Source organism: Lissotriton vulgaris, chromosome 12, assembly GCF_964263255.1.
Source record: "Lissotriton vulgaris chromosome 12, aLisVul1.2, whole genome shotgun sequence".
Taxonomy (NCBI): Eukaryota; Metazoa; Chordata; class Amphibia; order Caudata; family Salamandridae; genus Lissotriton; species Lissotriton vulgaris.
Genome location: NC_141700.1, coordinates 447,050,784 through 447,070,153, shown reverse-complemented (window position 1 = coordinate 447,070,153; position 19,370 = coordinate 447,050,784). Strand labels below are relative to the sequence as shown.

Below are 19,370 nucleotides of genomic sequence, written 5' to 3'. Positions count from 1 at the left end.
TATAAAGAAGAATTTATACCAGAAAACACATTTTCATCATCAACAATAAATTATTTATGCATTTTTTACTATTAACGTTGGTGCTGTGGCTTAGTGTTTAAAACGCCTGTCTCGTAAACAGGAAATCCTGAGTTCAAATCTCAGCAGCACCTAACTGTTTTCTCCATGCTTTCCGAATAATTTTCATCAAACACATGTTGAATACAATTTAAGAATAAACATCTGGTTCTATGAACTTTAGAATAAGTTATCTTAAAAATTAAATAAAATGCTTGGTATTGTGAAGATTTTTGTAGGAATGCATTGACTGAAATAGGGAAAAGAAAATGTCAAAGAACAAGATAGAGGTGAATGATCACTCTATCGTTGAATTCAACTAATCCATTCTTTAGCAAGGTATATTTTAAATTGATATGAATAGGGTAAACTTCAAATTAGAGAGGTGTTTTTGAATAAGTGAAGAGTCTTCATTCATCTTAAGTGTTTGAGTGGAGAAGTGTGTGAACTTAGAAAAGAATATGAAAGGGAAAAAGCAATATTCTCTTGAACACCATAAAGAAAAGTTTTTCAAAATTAAGAATCAAGTGGGTGCTGTGGCTTAGCTGGTTAAAGCGCCTGTATAGTAAACAGGAGATCCTGAGTTCAACTCCCAGCAGCGCCTTGCTTTTCTCATTGTTATATAACAAATCATTTTCATTAGGTCTTATTCCGATACAATTAAAATATAAAAGTCTGATTCATCTTACTGTTAAAAAGATCATCTTAAACCTTATAAAAACCCAAGTATTTTCAAGATTATAGAATAAATACTGTTATTGCAAAATGAAAAAAACTACATATCTATGAGAAAGACGTAGATGAAATTTCTACCTAGATTTGAGCAATATTAATACCTTCATGAAAACAAATTGTAAAGAATTCAAGAAATGAAATTGGGTTTTATAAGAGTACCTGGTTATTAAAACATATTAATCCTTGCGTAGTGATTGAGTATATTTTCGTGTTTAAGATTACAATACATATAAAGAAGAATTTATACCAGAAAACACATTTTCATCATCAACAATAAATTATTTATGCATTTTTTACTATTAACGTTGGTGCTGTGGCTTAGTGTTTAAAACGCCTGTCTCGTAAACAGGAAATCCTGAGTTCAAATCTCAGCAGCACCTAACTGTTTTCTCCATGCTTTCCGAATAATTTTCATCAAACACATGTTGAATACAATTTAAGAATAAACATCTGGTTCTATGAACTTTAGAATAAGTTATCTTAAAAATTAAATAAAATGCTTGGTATTGTGAAGATTTTTGTAGGAATGCATTGACTGAAATAGGGAAAAGAAAATGTCAAAGAACAAGATAGAGGTGAATGATCACTCTACCGTTGAATTCAACTAATCCATTCTTTAGCAAGGTATATTTTAAATTGATATGAATAGGGTAAACTTCAAATTAGAGAGGTGTTTTTGAATAAGTGAAGAGTCTTCATTCATCTTAAGTGTTTGAGTAGAGAAGTGTGTGAACTTAGAAAAGAATATGAAAGTGAAAAAGCAATATTCCCTTGAACACTATAAAGAAAAGTGTTTCAAGATTAAGAATCAAGTGGGTGCTGTGGCTTAGCTGGTTGAAGCGCCTGCCTAGTAAACGGGAGATCCTGAGTTAAACTCTCAGCAGTGCCTTGCTTTGCTCATTGTAATATAACAAATCATTTTCATTAGGTCTTATTCCAATACAATTAAAATATAATAGTCTGATTCATCTTACTGTTGAACAGATCATCTTAAACCTTATAAAAACTCAAGTATTTTCAAGATTATAGAATGAATACTGTTATTGCAAAATGAAAAAAATACATATCTATGAGAAAAAGGTAGATTAAATTTCTACCTAGATTTGAGCAATATTAATACCTTCAGGAAAAAAAATTGTAAAGAATTCAAGAAATGAAATTGGGTTTTATAAAAGTACCTGTTTATTAAAACATATTAATCCAGCGTAGTGATTGAGTATCTTTTCGTGTTTAAGATTACAATACATATAAAGAAGAATTTATAGCAGAAAACACATTTTCATCATCAACAATAAATTATTTATGCATTTTTTACTATTAACGTTGGTGCTGTGGCTTAGTGGTTAAAGCGCCTGTCTCGTAAACAGGAAATCCTGAGTTCAATTCTCAGCAGCACCTAACTGTTTTCTCCATGCTTTCCGAATAATTTTCATCAAACAAGTGTTGAATACAATTTAAGAATAAACATCTGGTTCTATGAACTTTAGAATAAGTTATCTTAAAAATTAAATAAAATGCTTGGTATTGTGAAGATTTTTGTAGGAATGCATTGACTGAAATAGGGAAAAGAAAATGTCAAAGAACAAGATAGAGGTGAATGATCACTCTATCGTTGAATTCAACTAATCCATTCTTTAGCAAGGTATATTTTAAATTGATATGAATAGGGTAAACTTCAAATTAGAGAGGTGTTTTTGAATAAGTGAAGAGTCTTCATTCATCTTAAGTGTTTGAGTAGAGAAGTGTGTGAACTTAGAAAAGAATATGAAAGTGAAAAAGCAATATTCCCTTGAACACCATAAAGAAAAGTGTTTCAAAATTAAGAATCAAGTGGGTGCTGTGGCTTAGCTGGTTGAAGCGCCTGCCTAGTAAATGGGAGATCCTGAGTTAAACTCTCAGCAGTGCCTTGCTTTGCTCATTGTAATATAACAAATCATTTTCATTAGGTCTTATTCCAATACAATTAAAATATAAAAGTCTGATTCATCCTACTGTTGAACATATCATCTTAAACCTTATAAAAACCCAAGTATTTTCAAGATTATAGAATGAATACTGTTATTGCAAAATGAAAAAAATACATATCTATGAGAAAGACGTAGATGAAATTTCTACCTAGATTTGAGCAATATTAATACCTTCATGAATAAAATTGTAAAGAATTCAAGAAATGAAATTGGGTTTTATAAGAGTACCTGTTTATTAAAACATATTAATCCTTGCGTAGTGATTGAGTATCTTTTCGTGTTTATGATTACAATACATATAAACAAGAATTTATAGCAAAAAACACATTTTTATCATCAACAATAAATTATTTATGCATTTTTTACTATTAACGTTGGTGCTGTGTTTTAGTGGTTAAAGCACCTGTCTCGTAAACAGGAAATCCTGAGTTCAAATCTCAGCAGCACCTAACTGTTTTCTCCATGCTTTCCGAATAATTTTCATCAAACACATGTTGAATACAATTTAAGAATAAACATCTGGTTCTATGAACTTTAGAATAAGTTATCTTAAAAATTAAATAAAATGCTTGGTATTGTGAAGATTTTTGTAGGAATGCATTGACTGAAATAGGGAAAAGAAAATGTCAAAGAACAAGATAGAGGTGAATGATCACTCTATCCTTGAATTCAACTAATCCATTCTTTAGCAAGGTATATTTTAAATTGATATGAATAGGGTAAACTTCAAATTAGAGAGGTGTTTTTGAATAAGTGAAGAGTCTTCATTCATCTTAAGTGTTTGAGTAGAGAAGTGTGTGAACTTAGAAAAGAATATGAAAGTGAAAAAGCAATATTCCCTTGAACACCATAAAGAAAAGTGTTTCAAAATTAAGAATCAAGCGGGTGCTGTGGCTTAGCTGGTTGAAGCGCCTGCCTAGTAAACGGGAGATCCTGAGTTAAACTCTCAGCAGTGCCTTGCTTTGCTCATTGTAATATAACAAATCATTTTCATTAGGTCTTATTCCAATACAATTAAAATATAAAAGTCTGATTCATCCTACTGTTGAACATATCATCTTAAACCTTATAAAAACCCAAGTATTTTCAAGATTATAGAATGAATACTGTTATTACAAAATGAAAAAAATACATATCTATGAGAAAGAGGTAGATGAAATTTCTACCTAGATTTGAGCAATATTAATACCTTCATGAAAACAAATTGTAAAGAATTCAAGAAATGAAATTGGGTTTTATAAGAGTACCTGTTTATTAAAACATATTAATCCTTGCGTAGTGATTGAGTATCTTTTCGTGTTTCAGATTACAATACATATAAAGAAGAATTTATAGCAGAAAACACATTTTCATCATCAACAATAAATTATTTATGCATTTTTTACTATTAACGTTGGTGCTATGGCTTAGTGGTTAAAGCGCCTGTCTCGTAAACAGGAAATCCTGAGTTCAATTCTCAGCAGCACCTAACTGTTTTCTCCATGCTTTCCGAATAATTTTCATCAAACAAGTGTTGAATACAATTTAAGAATAAACATCTGGTTCTATGAGCTTTAGAATAAGTTATCTTAAAAATTAAATAAAATGCTTGGTATTGTGAAGATTTTTGTAGGAATGCATTGACTGAAATAGGGAAGAGAAAATGACAAAGAACAAGATAGAGGTGAATGATCACTCTATTGTCGAATTCAACTAATCCATTCTTTAGCAAGGTATATTTTAAAATGATATGAATAGAGTTAACTTCAAATTAGAGAGGTGTTTTTGAATAAGTGAAAAATCTTCATTCATCTTAAGTGTTTGAGTGGAGAAGTGTGTGAACTTAGAAAAGAATATGAAAGGGAAAAAGCAATATTCTCTTGAACACCATAAAGAAAAGTTTTTCAAAATTAAGAACCAAGTGGGTGCTGTGGCTTAGCTGGTTAAAGCGCCTGTATAGTAAACAGGAGATCCTGAGTTCAACTCCCAGCAGCGCCTTGCTTTTCTCATTGTTATATAACAAATCATTTTCATTAGGTCTTATTCCGATACAATTAAAATATAAAAGTCTGATTCATCTTACTGTTAAAAAGATCATCTTAAACCTTATAAAAACCCAAGTATTTTCAAGATTATAGAATAAATACTGTTATTGCAAAATGAAAAAAATACATATCTATGAGAAAGACGTAGATGAAATTTCTACCTAGATTTGAGCAATATTAATACCTTCATGAAAAAAATTGTAAAGAATTCAAGAAATGAAATTGGGTTTTATAAGAGTACCTGGTTATTAAAACATATTAATCCTTGCGTAGTGATTGAGTATATTTTCGTGTTTAAGATTACAATACATATAAAGAAGAATTTATACCAGAAAACACATTTTCATCATCAACAATAAATTATTTATGCATTTTTTACTATTAACGTTGGTGCTGTGGCTTAGTGTTTAAAACGCCTGTCTCGTAAACAGGAAATCCTGAGTTCAAATCTCAGCAGCACCTAACTGTTTTCTCCATGCTTTCCGAATAATTTTCATCAAACACATGTTGAATACACTTTAAGAATAAACATCTGGTTCTATGAACTTTAGAATAAGTTATCTTAAAAATTAAATAAAATGCTTGGTATTGTGAAGATTTTTGTAGGAATGCATTGACTGAAATAGGGAAAAGAAAATGTCAAAGAACAAGATAGAGGTGAATGATCACTCTACCGTTGAATTCAACTAATCCATTCTTTAGCAAGGTATATTTTAAATTGATATGAATAGGGTAAACTTCAAATTAGAGAGGTGTTTTTGAATAAGTGAAGAGTCTTCATTCATCTTAAGTGTTTGAGTAGAGAAGTGTGTGAACTTAGAAAAGAATATGAAAGTGAAAAAGCAATATTCCCTTGAACACTATAAAGAAAAGTGTTTCAAGATTAAGAATCAAGTGGGTGCTGTGGCTTAGCTGGTTGAAGCGCCTGCCTAGTAAACGGGAGATCCTGAGTTAAACTCTCAGCAGTGCCTTGCTTTGCTCATTGTAATATAACAAATCATTTTCATTAGGTCTTATTCCAATACAATTAAAATATAATAGTCTGATTCATCTTACTGTTGAACAGATCATCTTAAACCTTATAAAAACTCAAGTATTTTCAAGATTATAGAATGAATACTGTTATTGCAAAATGAAAAAAATACATATCTATGAGAAAAAGGTAGATTAAATTTCTACCTAGATTTGAGCAATATTAATACCTTCAGGAAAAAAAATTTGTAAAGAATTCAAGAAATGAAATTGGGTTTTATAAGAGTACCTGTTTATTAAAACATATTAATCCAGCGTAGTGATTGAGTATCTTTTCGTGTTTAAGATTACAATACATATAAAGAAGAATTTATAGCAGAAAACACATTTTCATCATCAACAATAAATTATTTATGCATTTTTTACTATTAACGTTGGTGCTGTGGCTTAGTGGTTAAAGCGCCTGTCTCGTAAACAGGAAATCCTGAGTTCAATTCTCAGCAGCACCTAACTGTTTTCTCCATGCTTTCCGAATAATTTTCATCAAACAAGTGTTGAATACAATTTAAGAATAAACATCTGGTTCTATGAACTTTAGAATAAGTTATCTTAAAAATTAAATAAAATGCTTGGTATTGTGAAGATTTTTGTAGGAATGCATTGACTGAAATAGGGAAAAGAAAATGTCAAAGAACAAGATAGAGGTGAATGATCACTCTATCGTTGAATTCAACTAATCCATTCTTTAGCAAGGTATATTTTAAATTGATATGAATAGGGTAAACTTCAAATTAGAGAGGTGTTTTTGAATAAGTGAAGAGTCTTCATTCATCTTAAGTGTTTGAGTAGAGAAGTGTGTGAACTTAGAAAAGAATATGAAAGTGAAAAAGCAATATTCCCTTGAACACCATAAAGAAAAGTGTTTCAAAATTAAGAATCAAGTGGGTGCTGTGGCTTAGCTCGTTAAAGCGCCTGTCTAGTGAATTAAAATATAAAAGTCTGATTCATCCTACTGTTGAACATATCATCTTAAACCTTATAAAAACCCAAGTATTTTCAAGATTATAGAATGAATACTGTTATTGCAAAATGAAAAAAATACATATCTATGAGAAAGACGTAGATGAAATTTCTACCTAGATTTGAGCAATATTAATACCTTCATGAATAAAATTGTAAAGAATTCAAGAAATGAAATTGGGTTTTATAAGAGTACCTGTTTATTAAAACATATTAATCCTTGCGTAGTGATTGAGTATCTTTTCGTGTTTATGATTACAATACATATAAACAAGAATTTATAGCAAAAAACACATTTTCATCATCAACAATAAATTATTTATGCATTTTTTACTATTAACGTTGGTGCTGTGTTTTAGTGGTTAAAGCACCTGTCTCGTAAACAGGAAATCCTGAGTTCAAATCTCAGCAGCACCTAACTGTTTTCTCCATGCTTTCCGAATAATTTTCATCAAACACATGTTGAATACAATTTAAGAATAAACATCTGGTTCTATGAACTTTAGAATAAGTTATCTTAACAATTAAATAAAATGATTGGTATTGTGAAGAGTTTTGTAGGAATGCATTGACTGAAATAGGGAAAAGAAAATGACAAAGAACAAGATAGAGGTGAATGATCACTCTATTGTTGAATTCAACTAATCCATTCTTCAGCAAGGTATAGTTTAAAATGATATGAATAGGGTAAACTTCAAATTAGAGAGGTGTTTTTGAATAAATGAAGAGTCTTCATTCATCTTAAGTGTTTGAGTAGAGAAGTGTGTGAACTTAGAAAAGAATATGAAAGTGAAAAAGCAATATTCTCTTGAACACCATAACGAAAAGTGTTTCAAAACTAACAATCAACAGGGTGCTGTGGCTTAGCTCGTTAAAGCGCCTGTCTAGTGAACAGGAGATCCTGAGTTCAACTCTCAGCAGCGCCTTGCTTTTCTCATTGTTATATAACAAATCATTTTCATTAGGTCTTATTCCGATACAATTAAAATATAAAAGTCTGATTCATCTTACTGTTAAAAAGATCATCGTAAACCTTATAAAAACCCAAGTATTTTCAAGATTATAGAATGAATACTGTTATTGCAAAATGAAAAAAAATACATATCTATGAGAAAGACGTAGATGAAATTTCTACCTAGATTTGAGCAATATTAATACCTTCATGAATAAAATTGTAAAGAATTCAAGAAATGAAATTGGGTTTTATAAGAGTACCTGTTTATTAAAACATATTAATCCTTCGCTAGTGATTGAGTATCTTTTCGTGTTTAAGATTACAATACATATAAAGAAGAATTTATAGCAGAAAACACATTTTCATCATCAACAATAAATTATTTATGCATTTTTTACTATTAACGTTGGTGCTGTGGCTTAGTGGTTAAAGCGCCTGTCTCGTAAACAGGAAATCCTGAGTTCAATTCTCAGCAGCACCTAACTGTTTTCTCCATGCTTTCCGAATAATTTTCATCAAACAAGTGTTGAATACAATTTAAGAATAAACATCTGGTTCTATGAACTTTAGAATAAGTTATCTTAAAAATTAAATAAAATGCTTGGTATTGTGAAGATTTTTGTAGGAATGCATTGACTGAAATAGGGAAAAGAAAATGTCAAAGAACAAGATAGAGGTGAATGATCACTCTATCGTTGAATTCAACTAATCCATTCTTTAGCAAGGTATATTTTAAATTGATATGAATAGGGTAAACTTCAAATTAGAGAGGTGTTTTTGAATAAGTGAAGAGTCTTCATTCATCTTAAGTGTTTGAGTAGAGAAGTGTGTGAACTTAGAAAAGAATATGAAAGTGAAAAAGCAATATTCCCTTGAACACCATAAAGAAAAGTGTTTCAAAATTAAGAATCAAGTGGGTGCTGTGGCTTAGCTGGTTGAAGCACCTGCCTAGTAAACGGGAGATCCTGAGTTAAACTCTCAGCAGTGCCTTGCTTTGCTCATTGTAATATAACAAATCATTTTCATTAGGTCTTATTCCAATACAATTAAAATATAAAAGTCTGATTCATCTTACTGTTAAAAAGATCATCTTAAACCTTATAAAAACCCAAGTATATTCAAGATTATAGAATGAATACTGTTATTGCAAAATGAAAAAAACTACATATCTATGAGAAAGACGTAGATGAAATTTCCACCTAGATTTGAGCAATATTAATACCTTCATGAATAAAATTGTAAAGAATTCAATAAATGAAATTGGGTTTTATAAGAGTACCTGTTTATTAAAACATATTAATCCTTGCGTAGTGATTGAGTATCTTTTCGTGTTTAAGATTACAATACATATAAACAAGAATTTATAGCAGAAAACACATTTTCATCATCAACAATAAATTATTTATGCATTTTGTACTATTAACGTTGGTGCTGTGGCTTAGTGGTTAAAGCGCCTGTCTCGTAAACAGGAAATCCTGAGTTCAAATCTCAGCAGCACCTAACTGTTTTCTCCATTCTTTCCGAATAATTTTCATCAAACACATGTTGAATACAATTTAAGAATAAACATCTGGTTCTATGAACTTTAGAATAAGTTATCTTAACAATTAAATAAAATGATTGGTATTGTGAAGATTTTTGTAGGAATGCATTGACTGAAATAGGGAAAAGAAAATGACAAAGAACAAGATAGAGGTGAATGATCACTCTATTGTTGAATTCAACTAATCCGTTCTTTAGCAAGGTATATTTTAAAATTATATGAATAGGGTAAACTTCAAATTAGATAGGTGTTTTTGAATAAGTGAAGAGTCTTCATTCATCTTAAGTGTTTGAGTAGAGAAGTGTGTGAACTTAGAAAAGAATATGAAAGTGAAAAAGCAATATTCTCTTGAACACCATAAAGAAAAGTGTTTCAAAATTAAGAATCAAGTGGGTGCTGTGGCTTAGCTGGTTAAAGCGCCTGTCTAGTAAACAGGAGATCCTGAGTTAAACTCTCAGCAGTGCCTTGCTTTGCTCATTGTAATATAACAAATCATTTTCAGTAGGTCTTATTCCAATACAATTAAAATATAAAAGTGTGATTCATCTTACTGTTGAACAGATCATCTTAAACCTTATAAAAACCCAAGTATTTTCAAGATTATAGAATGAATACTGTTATTGCAAAATGAAAAAAATACATATTTATGAGAAAGACGTAGATGAAATTTCTACCTAGATTTGAGCAATATTAATACCTTCATGAATAAAATTGTAAAGAATTCAAGAAATGAAATTGGGTTTTATAAGAGTACCTGTTTATTAAAACATATTAATCCTTGCGTAGTGATTGAGTATCTTTTCGTGTTTATGATTACAATACATATAAACAAGAATTTATAGCTGAAAACACATTTTCATCATCAACAATAAATTATTTATGCATTTTTTACTATTAACGTTGGTGCTGTGGCTTAGTGGTTAAACCACCTGTCTCGTAAACAGGAAATCCTGAGTTCAAATCTCAGCAGCACCTAACTGTTTTCTCCATGCTTTCCGAATAATTTTCATCAAACACATGTTGAATACAATTTAAGAATAAACATCTGGTTCTATGAACTTTAGAATAAGTTATCTTAACAATTAAATAAAATGAATGGTATTGTGAAGATTTTTGTAGGAATGCATCGACTGAAATAGGGAAAAGAAAATGACAAAGAACAAGATAGAGGTGAATGATCACTCTATTGTTGAATTCAACTAATCCATTCTTCAGCAAGGTATAGTTTAAAATGATATGAATAGGGTAAACTTCAAATTAGAGAGGTGTTTTTGAATAAATGAAGAGTCTTCATTCATCTTAAGTGTTTGAGTAGAGAAGTGTGTGAACTTAGAAAAGAATATGAAAGTGAAAAAGCAATATTCTCTTGAACACCATAAAGAAAAGTGTTTCAAAACTATCAATCAACTGGGTGCTGTGGCTTAGCTGGTTAAAGCGCCTGTCTAGTAAACAGGAGATCCTGAGTTCAACTCTCAGCAGCGCCTTGCTTTTCTCATTGTTATATAACAAATCATTTTCATTAGGTCTTATTCCGATACAATTAAAATATAAAAGTCTGATTCATCTTACTGTTGAAAAGATCATCTTAAACCTTATAAAAACTCAAGTATTTTCAAGATTATAGAATGAATACTGTTATTGCAAAATGAAAAAAAATACATATCTATGAGAAAGACGTAGATGAAATTTCTACCTAGATTTGAGCAATATTAATACCTTCATGAATAAAATTGTAAAGAATTCAAGAAATGAAATTGGGTTTTATAAGAGTACCTGTTTATTAAAACATATTAATCCTTCGCTAGTGATTGAGTATCTTTTCGTGTTTAAGATTACAATACATATAAAGAAGAATTTATAGCAGAAAACACATTTTCATCATCAACAATAAATTATTTATGCATTTTTTACTATTAACGTTGGTGCTGTGGCTTAGTGGTTAAAGCGCCTGTCTCGTAACCAGGAAATCCTGAGTTCAATTCTCAGCAGCACCTAACTGTCTTCTCCATGCTTTCCGAATAATTTTCATCAAACAAGTGTTGAATACAATTTAAGAATAAACATCTGGTTCTATGAACTTTAGAATAAGTTATCTTAAAAATTAAATAAAATGCTTGGTATTGTGAAGATTTTTGTAGGAATGCATTGACTGAAATAGGGAAAAGAAAATGTCAAAGAACAAGATAGAGGTGAATGATCACTCTATTGTTGAATTCAACTAATCCATTCTTTAGCAAGGTATATTTTAAATTGATATGAATAGGGTAAACTTCAAATTAGAGAGGTGTTTTTGAATAAGTGAAGAGTCTTCATTCATCTTAAGTGTTTGAGTAGAGAAGTGTGTGAACTTAGAAAAGAATATGAAAGTGAAAAAGCAATATTCCCTTGAACACCATGAAGAAAAGTGTTTCAAAATTAAGAATCAAGTGGGTGCTGTGGCTTAGCTGGTTGAAGCGCCTGCCTAGTAAACGGGAGATCCTGAGTTAAACTCTCAGCAGTGCCTTGCTTTGCTCATTGTAATATAACAAATCATTTTCATTAGGTCTTATTCCAATACAATTAAAATATAAAAGTCTGATTCATCTTACTGTTGAATAGATCATCTTAAACCTTATAAAAACCCAAGTATTTTCAAGATTATAGAATGAATACTGTTATTGCAAAATGAAAAAAATACATATCTATGAGAAAGAGGTAGATTAAATTTCTACCTAGATTTGAGCAATATTAATACCTTCATGAAAAAAAATTGTAAAGAATTCAAGAAATGAAATTGGGTTTTATAAGAGTACCTGTTTATTAAAACATATTAATCCAGCGTAGTGATTGAGTATCTTTTCGTGTTTAAGATTACAATACATATAAAGAAGAATTTATAGCAGAAAACACATTTTCATCATCAACAATAAATTATTTATGCATTTTTTACTATTAACGTTGGTGCTGTGGCTTAGTGGTTAAAGCGCCTGTCTCGTAAACAGGAAATCCTGAGTTCAATTCTCAGCAGCACCTAACTGTTTTCTCCATGCTTTCCGAATAATTTTCATCAAACAAGTGTTGAATACAATTTAAGAATAAACATCTGGTTCTATGAACTTTAGAATAAGTTATCTTAAAAATTAAATAAAATGCTTGGTATTGTGAAGATTTTTGTAGGAATGCATTGACTGAAATAGGGAAAAGAAAATGTCAAAGAACAAGATAGAGGTGAATGATCACTCTATCGTTGAATTCAACTAATCCATTCTTTAGCAAGGTATATTTTAAATTGATATGAATAGGGTAAACTTCAAATTAGAGAGGTGTTTTTGAATAAGTGAAGAGTCTTCATTCATCTTAAGTGTTTGAGTAGAGAAGTGTGTGAACTTAGAAAAGAATATGAAAGTGAAAAAGCAATATTCCCTTGAACACCATAAAGAAAAGTGTTTCAAAATTAAGAATCAAGTGGGTGCTGTGGCTTAGCTGGTTGAAGCGCCTGCCTAGTAAACGGGAGATCCTGAGTTAAACTCTCAGCAGTGCCTTGCTTTGCTCATTGTAATATAACAAATCATTTTCATTAGGTCTTATTCCAATACAATTAAAATATAAAAGTCTGATTCATCCTACTGTTGAACATATCATCTTAAACCTTATAAAAACCCAAGTATTTTCAAGATTATAGAATGAATACTGTTATTGCAAAATGAAAAAAATACATATCTATGAGAAAGAGGTAGATGAAATTTCTACCTAGATTTGAGCAATATTAATACCTTCATGAAAAAAAATTGTAAAGAATTCAAGAAATGAAATTGGGTTTTATAAGAGTACCTGTTTATTAAAACATATTAATCCTTGCGTAGTGATTGAGTATCTTTTCGTGTTTAAGATTACAATACATATAAAGAAGAATTTATAGCAGAAAACACATTTTCATCATCAACAATAAATTATTTATGCATTTTTTACTATTAACGTTGGTGCTATGGCTTAGTGGTTAAAGCGCCTGTCTCGTAAACAGGAAATCCTGAGTTCAATTCTCAGCAGCACCTAACTGTTTTCTCCATGCTTTCCGAATAATTTTCATCAAACAAGTGTTGAATACAATTTAAGAATAAACATCTGGTTCTATGAGCTTTAGAATAAGTTATCTTAAAAATTAAATAAAATGCTTGGTATTGTGAAGATTTTTGTAGGAATGCATTGACTGAAATAGGGAAAAGAAAATGACAAAGAACAAGATAGAGGTGAATGATCACTCTATCGTTGAATTCAACTAATCCATTCTTTAGCAAGGTATATTTTAAAATGATATGAATAGGGTAAACTTCAAATTAGAGAGGTGTTTTTGAATAAGTGAATAATCTTCATTCATCTTAAGTGTTTGAGTGGAGAAGTGTGTGAACTTAGAAAAGAATATGAAAGGGAAAAAGCAATATTCTCTTGAACACCATAAAGAAAAGTGTTTCAAAATTAAGAATCAAGTGGGTGCTGTGGCTTTGCTGGTTAAAGCGCCTGTATAGTAAACAGGAGATCCTGAGTTCAACTCCCAGCAGCGCCTTGCTTTTCTCATTGTTATATAACAAATCATTTTCATTAGGTCTTATTCCGATACAATTAAAATATAAAAGTCTGATTCATCTTACTGTTAAAAAGATCATCTTAAACCTTATAAAAACCCAAGTATTTTGAAGATTATAGAATAAATACTGTTATTGCAAAATGAAAAAAACTACATATCTATGAGAAAGACGTAGATGAAATTTCTACCTAGATTTGAGCAATATTAATACCTTCATGAAAAAAATTGTAAAGAATTCAAGAAATGAAATTGGGTTTTATAAGAGTACCTGGTTATTAAAACATATTAATCCTTGCGTAGTGATTGAGTATATTTTCGTGTTTAAGATTACAATACATATAAAGAAGAATTTATACCAGAAAACACATTTTCATCATCAACAATAAATTATTTATGCATTTTTTACTATTAACGTTGGTGCTGTGGCTTAGTGTTTAAAACGCCTGTCTCGTAAACAGGAAATCCTGAGTTCAAATCTCAGCAGCACCTAACTGTTTTCTCCATGCTTTCCGAATAATTTTCATCAAACACATGTTGAATACAATTTAAGAATAAACATCTGGTTCTATGAACTTTAGAATAAGTTATCTTAAAAATTAAATAAAATGCTTGGTATTGTGAAGATTTTTGTAGGAATGCATTGACTGAAATAGGGAAAAGAAAATGTCAAAGAACAAGATAGAAGTGAATGATCACTCTACCGTTGAATTCAACTAATCCATTCTTTAGCAAGGTATATTTTAAATTGATATGAATAGGGTAAACTTCAAATTAGAGAGGTGTTTTTGAATAAGTGAAGAGTCTTCATTCATCTTAAGTGTTTGAGTAGAGAAGTGTGTGAACTTAGAAAAGAATATGAAAGTGAAAAAGCAATATTCCCTTGAACACCATAAAGAAAAGTGTTTCAAAATTAAGAATCAAGTGGGTGCTGTGGCTTAGCTGGTTGAAGCGCCTGCCTAGTAAACGGGAGATCCTGAGTTAAACTCTCAGCAGTGCCTTGCTTTGCTCATTGTAATATAACAAATCATTTTCATTAGGTCTTATTCCAATACAATTAAAATATAATAGTCTGATTCATCTTACTGTTGAACAGATCATCTTAAACCTTATAAAAACCCAAGTATTTTCAAGATTATAGAATGAATACTGTTATTGCAAAATGAAAAAAAGTACATATCTATGAGAAAGAGGTAGATTAAATTTCTACCTAGATTTGAGCAATATTAATACCTTCATGAAAAAAATTGTAAAGAATTCAAGAAATGAAATTGGGTTTTATAAGAGTACCTGTTTATTAAAACATATTAATCCTTGCGTAGTGATTGAGTATCTTTTCGTGTTTAAGATTACAATACATATAAAGAAGAATTTATAGCAGAAAACACATTTTCATCATCAACAATAAATTATTTATGCATTTTTTACTATTAACGTTGGTGCTGTGGCTTAGTGGTTAAAGCGCCTGTCTCGTAAACAGGAAATCCTGAGTTCAATTCTCAGCAGCACCTAACTGTTTTCTCCATGCTTTCCGAATAATTTTCATCAAACAAGTGTTGAATACAATTTAAGAATAAACATCTGGTTCTATGAGCTTTAGAATAAGTTATCTTAAAAATTAAATAAAATGCTTGGTATTGTGAAGATTTTTGTAGGAATGCATTGACTGAAATAGGGACGAGAAAATGACAAAGAACAAGATAGAGGTGAATGATCACTCTATCGTTGAATTCAAGTAATCCATTCTTTAGCAAGGTATATTTTAAAATGATATGAATAGGGTAAACTTCAAATTAGAGAGGTGTTTTTGAATAAGTGAATAATCTTCATTCATCTTAAGTGTTTGAGTGGAGAAGTGTGTGAACTTAGAAAAGAATATGAAAGGGAAAAAGCAATATTCTCTTGAACACCATAAAGAAAAGTGTTTCAAAATTAAGAATCAAGTGGGTGCTGTGGCTTTGCTGGTTAAAGCGCCTGTATAGTAAACAGGAGATCCTGAGTTCAACTCCCAGCAGCGCCTTGCTTTTCTCATTGTTATATAACAAATCATTTTCATTAGGTCTTATTCTGATACAATTAAAATATAAAAGTCTGATTCATCTTACTGTTAAAAAGATCATCTTAAACCTTATAAAAACCCAAGTATTTTGAAGATTATAGAATAAATACTGTTATTGCAAAATGAAAAAAACTACATATCTATGAGAAAGACGTAGATGAAATTTCTACCTAGATTTGAGCAATATTAATACCTTCATGAAAAAAATTGTAAAGAATTCAAGAAATGAAATTGGGTTTTATAAGAGTACCTGGTTATTAAAACATATTAATCCTTGCGTAGTGATTGAGTATATTTTCGTGTTTAAGATTACAATACATATAAAGAAGAATTTATACCAGAAAACACATTTTCATCATCAACAATAAATTATTTATGCATTTTTTACTATTAACGTTGGTGCTGTGGCTTAGTGTTTAAAACGCCTGTCTCGTAAACAGGAAATCCTGAGTTCAAATCTCAGCAGCACCTAACTGTTTTCTCCATGCTTTCCGAATAATTTTCATCAAACACATGTTGAATACAATTTAAGAATAAACATCTGGTTCTATGAACTTTAGAATAAGTTATCTTAAAAATTAAATAAAATGCTTGGTATTGTGAAGATTGTTGTAGGAATGCATTGACTGAAATAGGGAAAAGAAAATGTCAAAGAACAAGATAGAAGTGAATGATCACTCTACCGTTGAATTCAACTAATCCATTCTTTAGCAAGGTATATTTTAAATTGATATGAATAGGGTAAACTTCAAATTAGAGAGGTGTTTTTGAATAAGTGAAGAGTCTTCATTCATCTTAAGTGTTTGAGTAGAGAAGTGTGTGAACTTAGAAAAGAATATGAAAGTGAAAAAGCAATATTCCCTTGAACACCATAAAGAAAAGTGTTTCAAAATTAAGAATCAAGTGGGTGCTGTGGCTTAGCTGGTTGAAGCGCCTGCCTAGTAAACGGGAGATCCTGAGTTAAACTCTCAGCAGTGCCTTGCTTTGCTCATTGTAATATAACAAATCATTTTCATTAGGTCTTATTCCAATACAATTAAAATATAAAAGTCTGATTCATCCTACTGTTGAACATATCATCTTAAACCTTATAAAAACCCAAGTATTTTCAAGATTATAGAATGAATACTGTTATTGCAAAATGAAAAAAATACATATCTATGAGAAAGAGGTAGATGAAATTTCTACCTAGATTTGAGCAATATTAATACCTTCATGAAAAAAAATTGTAAAGAATTCAAGAAATTAAATTGGGTTTTATAAGAGTACCTGTTTATTAAAACATATTAATCCTTGAGTAGTGATTGAGTATCTTTTCGTGTTTAAGATTACAATACATATAAAGAAGAATTTATAGCAGAAAACACATTTTCATCATCAACAATAAATTATTTATGCATTTTTTACTATTAACGTTGGTGCTGTGGCTTAGTGGTTAAAGCCTCTGTCTCGTAAACAGGAAATCCTGAGTTCAATTCTCAGCAGCACCTAACTGTTTTCTCCATGCTTTCCGAATAATTTTCATCAAACAAGTGTTGAATACAATTTAAGAATAAAAATCTGGTTCTATGAGCTTTAGAATAAGTTATCTTGAAAATTAAATAAAATGCTTGGTATTGTGAAGATTTTTGTAGGAATGCATTGACTGAAATAGGGAAGAGAAAATGACAAAGAACAAGATAGAGGTGAATGATCACTCTATTGTCGAATTCAACTAATCCATTCTTTAGCAAGGTATATTTTAAAATGATATGAATAGGGTAAACTTCAAATTAGAGAGGTGTTTTTGAAGAAGTGAATAGTCTTCATTCATCTTAAGTGTTTGAGTGGAGAAGTGTGTGAACTTAGAAAAGAATATGAAAGGGAAAAAGCAATATTCTCTTGAACACCATAAAGAAAAGTGTTTCAAAATTAAGAATCAAGTGGGTGCTGTGGCTTAGCTGGTTAAAGCGCCTGTATAGTAAACGGGAGATCCTGAGATCAACTCTCAGCAGCGCCTTGCTTTTCTCATTGTTATATAACAAATCATTTTCATTAGGTCTTATTCCGATACAATTTAAATATAAAAGTCTGATTCATCTTACTGTTAAAAAGATCATCTTAAACCTTATAAAAACCCAAGTATTTTCAAGATTATAGAATGAATACTGTTATTGCAAAATGAAAAAAACTACATATCTATGAGAAAGACTTACATGAAATTTCTACCTAGATTTGAGCAATATTACTACCTTCATGAATAAAATTGTAAAGAATTCAAGAAATGAAATTGGGTTTTATAAGAGTACCTGTTTATTAAAACATATTAATCCTTGCGTAGTTATTGAGTATCTTTTCGTGTTTAAGATTACAATACGTATAAAGAAGAATTTATAGCAGAAAACACATTTTCATCATCAACAATAAATTATTTATGCATTTTCTACAATTAACGTTGGTGCTGTGGCTTAGTGGTTAAAGCGCCTGTCTCGTAAACAGGAAATCCTGAGTTCAATTCTCAGCAGCACCTAACTGTTTTCTCCATGCTTACCAAATAATTTTCATCAAACAAGTGTTGAATACAATTTAAGAATAAACATCTGGTTCTATGAACTTTAGAATAAGTTATCTTAAAAATTAAATAAAATGCTTGGTATTGTGAAGATTTTTGTAGGAATGCATTGACTGAAATAGGGAAAAGAAAATGACAAAGAACAAGATAGAGGTGAATGATCACTCTATCGTTGAATTCAACTAATCCATTCTTTAGCAAGGTATATTTTAAAATGATATGAATAGGGTAAACTTCAAATTAGAGAGGTGTTTTTGAATAAGTGAAGAGTCTTCATTCATCTTAAGTGTTTGAGTGGAGAAGTGTGTGAACTTAGAAAAGAATATGAAAGGGAGAAAGCAATATTCTCTTGAACACCATAAAGAAAAGTGTTTCAAAATTAAGAATCAAGTGGGTGCTGTGGCTTAGCTGATTAAAGCGCCTGTCTAGTAAACAGGAAATCCTGAGTTCAATTCTCAGCAGCACCTAATTGTTTTCTCCATGCTTTCCAAATAATTTTCATCAAACAAGTGTTGAATACAATTTAGGAATAAATATCTGGTTCTATGAACTTTAGAATAAGTTATCTTAAAAATGAAATAAAATGCTTGGTATTGTGAAGATTTTTGTAGGAATGCATTGACTGAAATAGGGAAAAGAAAATGACAAAGAACAAGATAGAGGTGAATGATCACTCTATCGTTGAATTCAACTAATCCATTCTTTAGCAAGGTATATTTTAAATTGATATGAATAGGGTAAACTTCAAATTAGAGAGGTGTTTTTGAATAAGTGAAGAGTCTTCATTCTACTTAAGTGTTTGAGTAGAGAAGTGTGTGAACTTAGAAAAGAATATGAAAGTGAAAAAGCAATATTCCCTTGAACACCATAAAGAAAAGTGTTTCAAAATTAAGAACCAAGTGGGTGCTGTGGCTTAGCTGGTTGAAGCG

At 30.2% G+C, this 19,370-nt stretch overlaps 13 non-coding genes across 13 annotated transcripts; all 13 read left to right on the top strand.

The window, feature by feature from the left end:
• Window positions 1-2,117: 2,117 nt before the first annotated feature.
• On the top strand, window positions 2,118-2,190 carry TRNAT-CGU (transfer RNA threonine (anticodon CGU)). Its single transcript has one exon. It is a non-coding gene; the product is annotated as a tRNA-Thr (tRNA).
• Window positions 2,191-4,154: 1,964 nt separating this feature from the next.
• Window positions 4,155-4,227, top strand: TRNAT-CGU (transfer RNA threonine (anticodon CGU)). The gene has a single exon. It is a non-coding gene; the product is annotated as a tRNA-Thr (tRNA).
• A 1,964-nt stretch (window positions 4,228-6,191) lies between these two features.
• TRNAT-CGU (transfer RNA threonine (anticodon CGU)) lies at window positions 6,192-6,264 on the top strand. Its single transcript has one exon. It is a non-coding gene; the product is annotated as a tRNA-Thr (tRNA).
• A 1,874-nt stretch (window positions 6,265-8,138) lies between these two features.
• Window positions 8,139-8,211, top strand: TRNAT-CGU (transfer RNA threonine (anticodon CGU)). The gene has a single exon. It is a non-coding gene; the product is annotated as a tRNA-Thr (tRNA).
• A 946-nt stretch (window positions 8,212-9,157) lies between these two features.
• TRNAT-CGU (transfer RNA threonine (anticodon CGU)) lies at window positions 9,158-9,230 on the top strand. The gene has a single exon. It is a non-coding gene; the product is annotated as a tRNA-Thr (tRNA).
• Window positions 9,231-10,683: 1,453 nt separating this feature from the next.
• On the top strand, window positions 10,684-10,757 carry TRNAT-AGU (transfer RNA threonine (anticodon AGU)). Its single transcript has one exon. It is a non-coding gene; the product is annotated as a tRNA-Thr (tRNA).
• Window positions 10,758-11,194: 437 nt separating this feature from the next.
• TRNAT-CGU (transfer RNA threonine (anticodon CGU)) lies at window positions 11,195-11,267 on the top strand. Its single transcript has one exon. It is a non-coding gene; the product is annotated as a tRNA-Thr (tRNA).
• Window positions 11,268-12,212: 945 nt separating this feature from the next.
• TRNAT-CGU (transfer RNA threonine (anticodon CGU)) lies at window positions 12,213-12,285 on the top strand. The gene has a single exon. It is a non-coding gene; the product is annotated as a tRNA-Thr (tRNA).
• A 946-nt stretch (window positions 12,286-13,231) lies between these two features.
• Window positions 13,232-13,304, top strand: TRNAT-CGU (transfer RNA threonine (anticodon CGU)). Its single transcript has one exon. It is a non-coding gene; the product is annotated as a tRNA-Thr (tRNA).
• Window positions 13,305-15,269: 1,965 nt separating this feature from the next.
• TRNAT-CGU (transfer RNA threonine (anticodon CGU)) lies at window positions 15,270-15,342 on the top strand. The gene has a single exon. It is a non-coding gene; the product is annotated as a tRNA-Thr (tRNA).
• A 1,965-nt stretch (window positions 15,343-17,307) lies between these two features.
• Window positions 17,308-17,380, top strand: TRNAT-CGU (transfer RNA threonine (anticodon CGU)). The gene has a single exon. It is a non-coding gene; the product is annotated as a tRNA-Thr (tRNA).
• Window positions 17,381-18,326: 946 nt separating this feature from the next.
• TRNAT-CGU (transfer RNA threonine (anticodon CGU)) lies at window positions 18,327-18,399 on the top strand. The gene has a single exon. It is a non-coding gene; the product is annotated as a tRNA-Thr (tRNA).
• Window positions 18,400-18,834: 435 nt separating this feature from the next.
• TRNAT-AGU (transfer RNA threonine (anticodon AGU)) lies at window positions 18,835-18,908 on the top strand. Its single transcript has one exon. It is a non-coding gene; the product is annotated as a tRNA-Thr (tRNA).
• The last annotated feature ends 462 nt before the right edge of the window (window positions 18,909-19,370 follow it).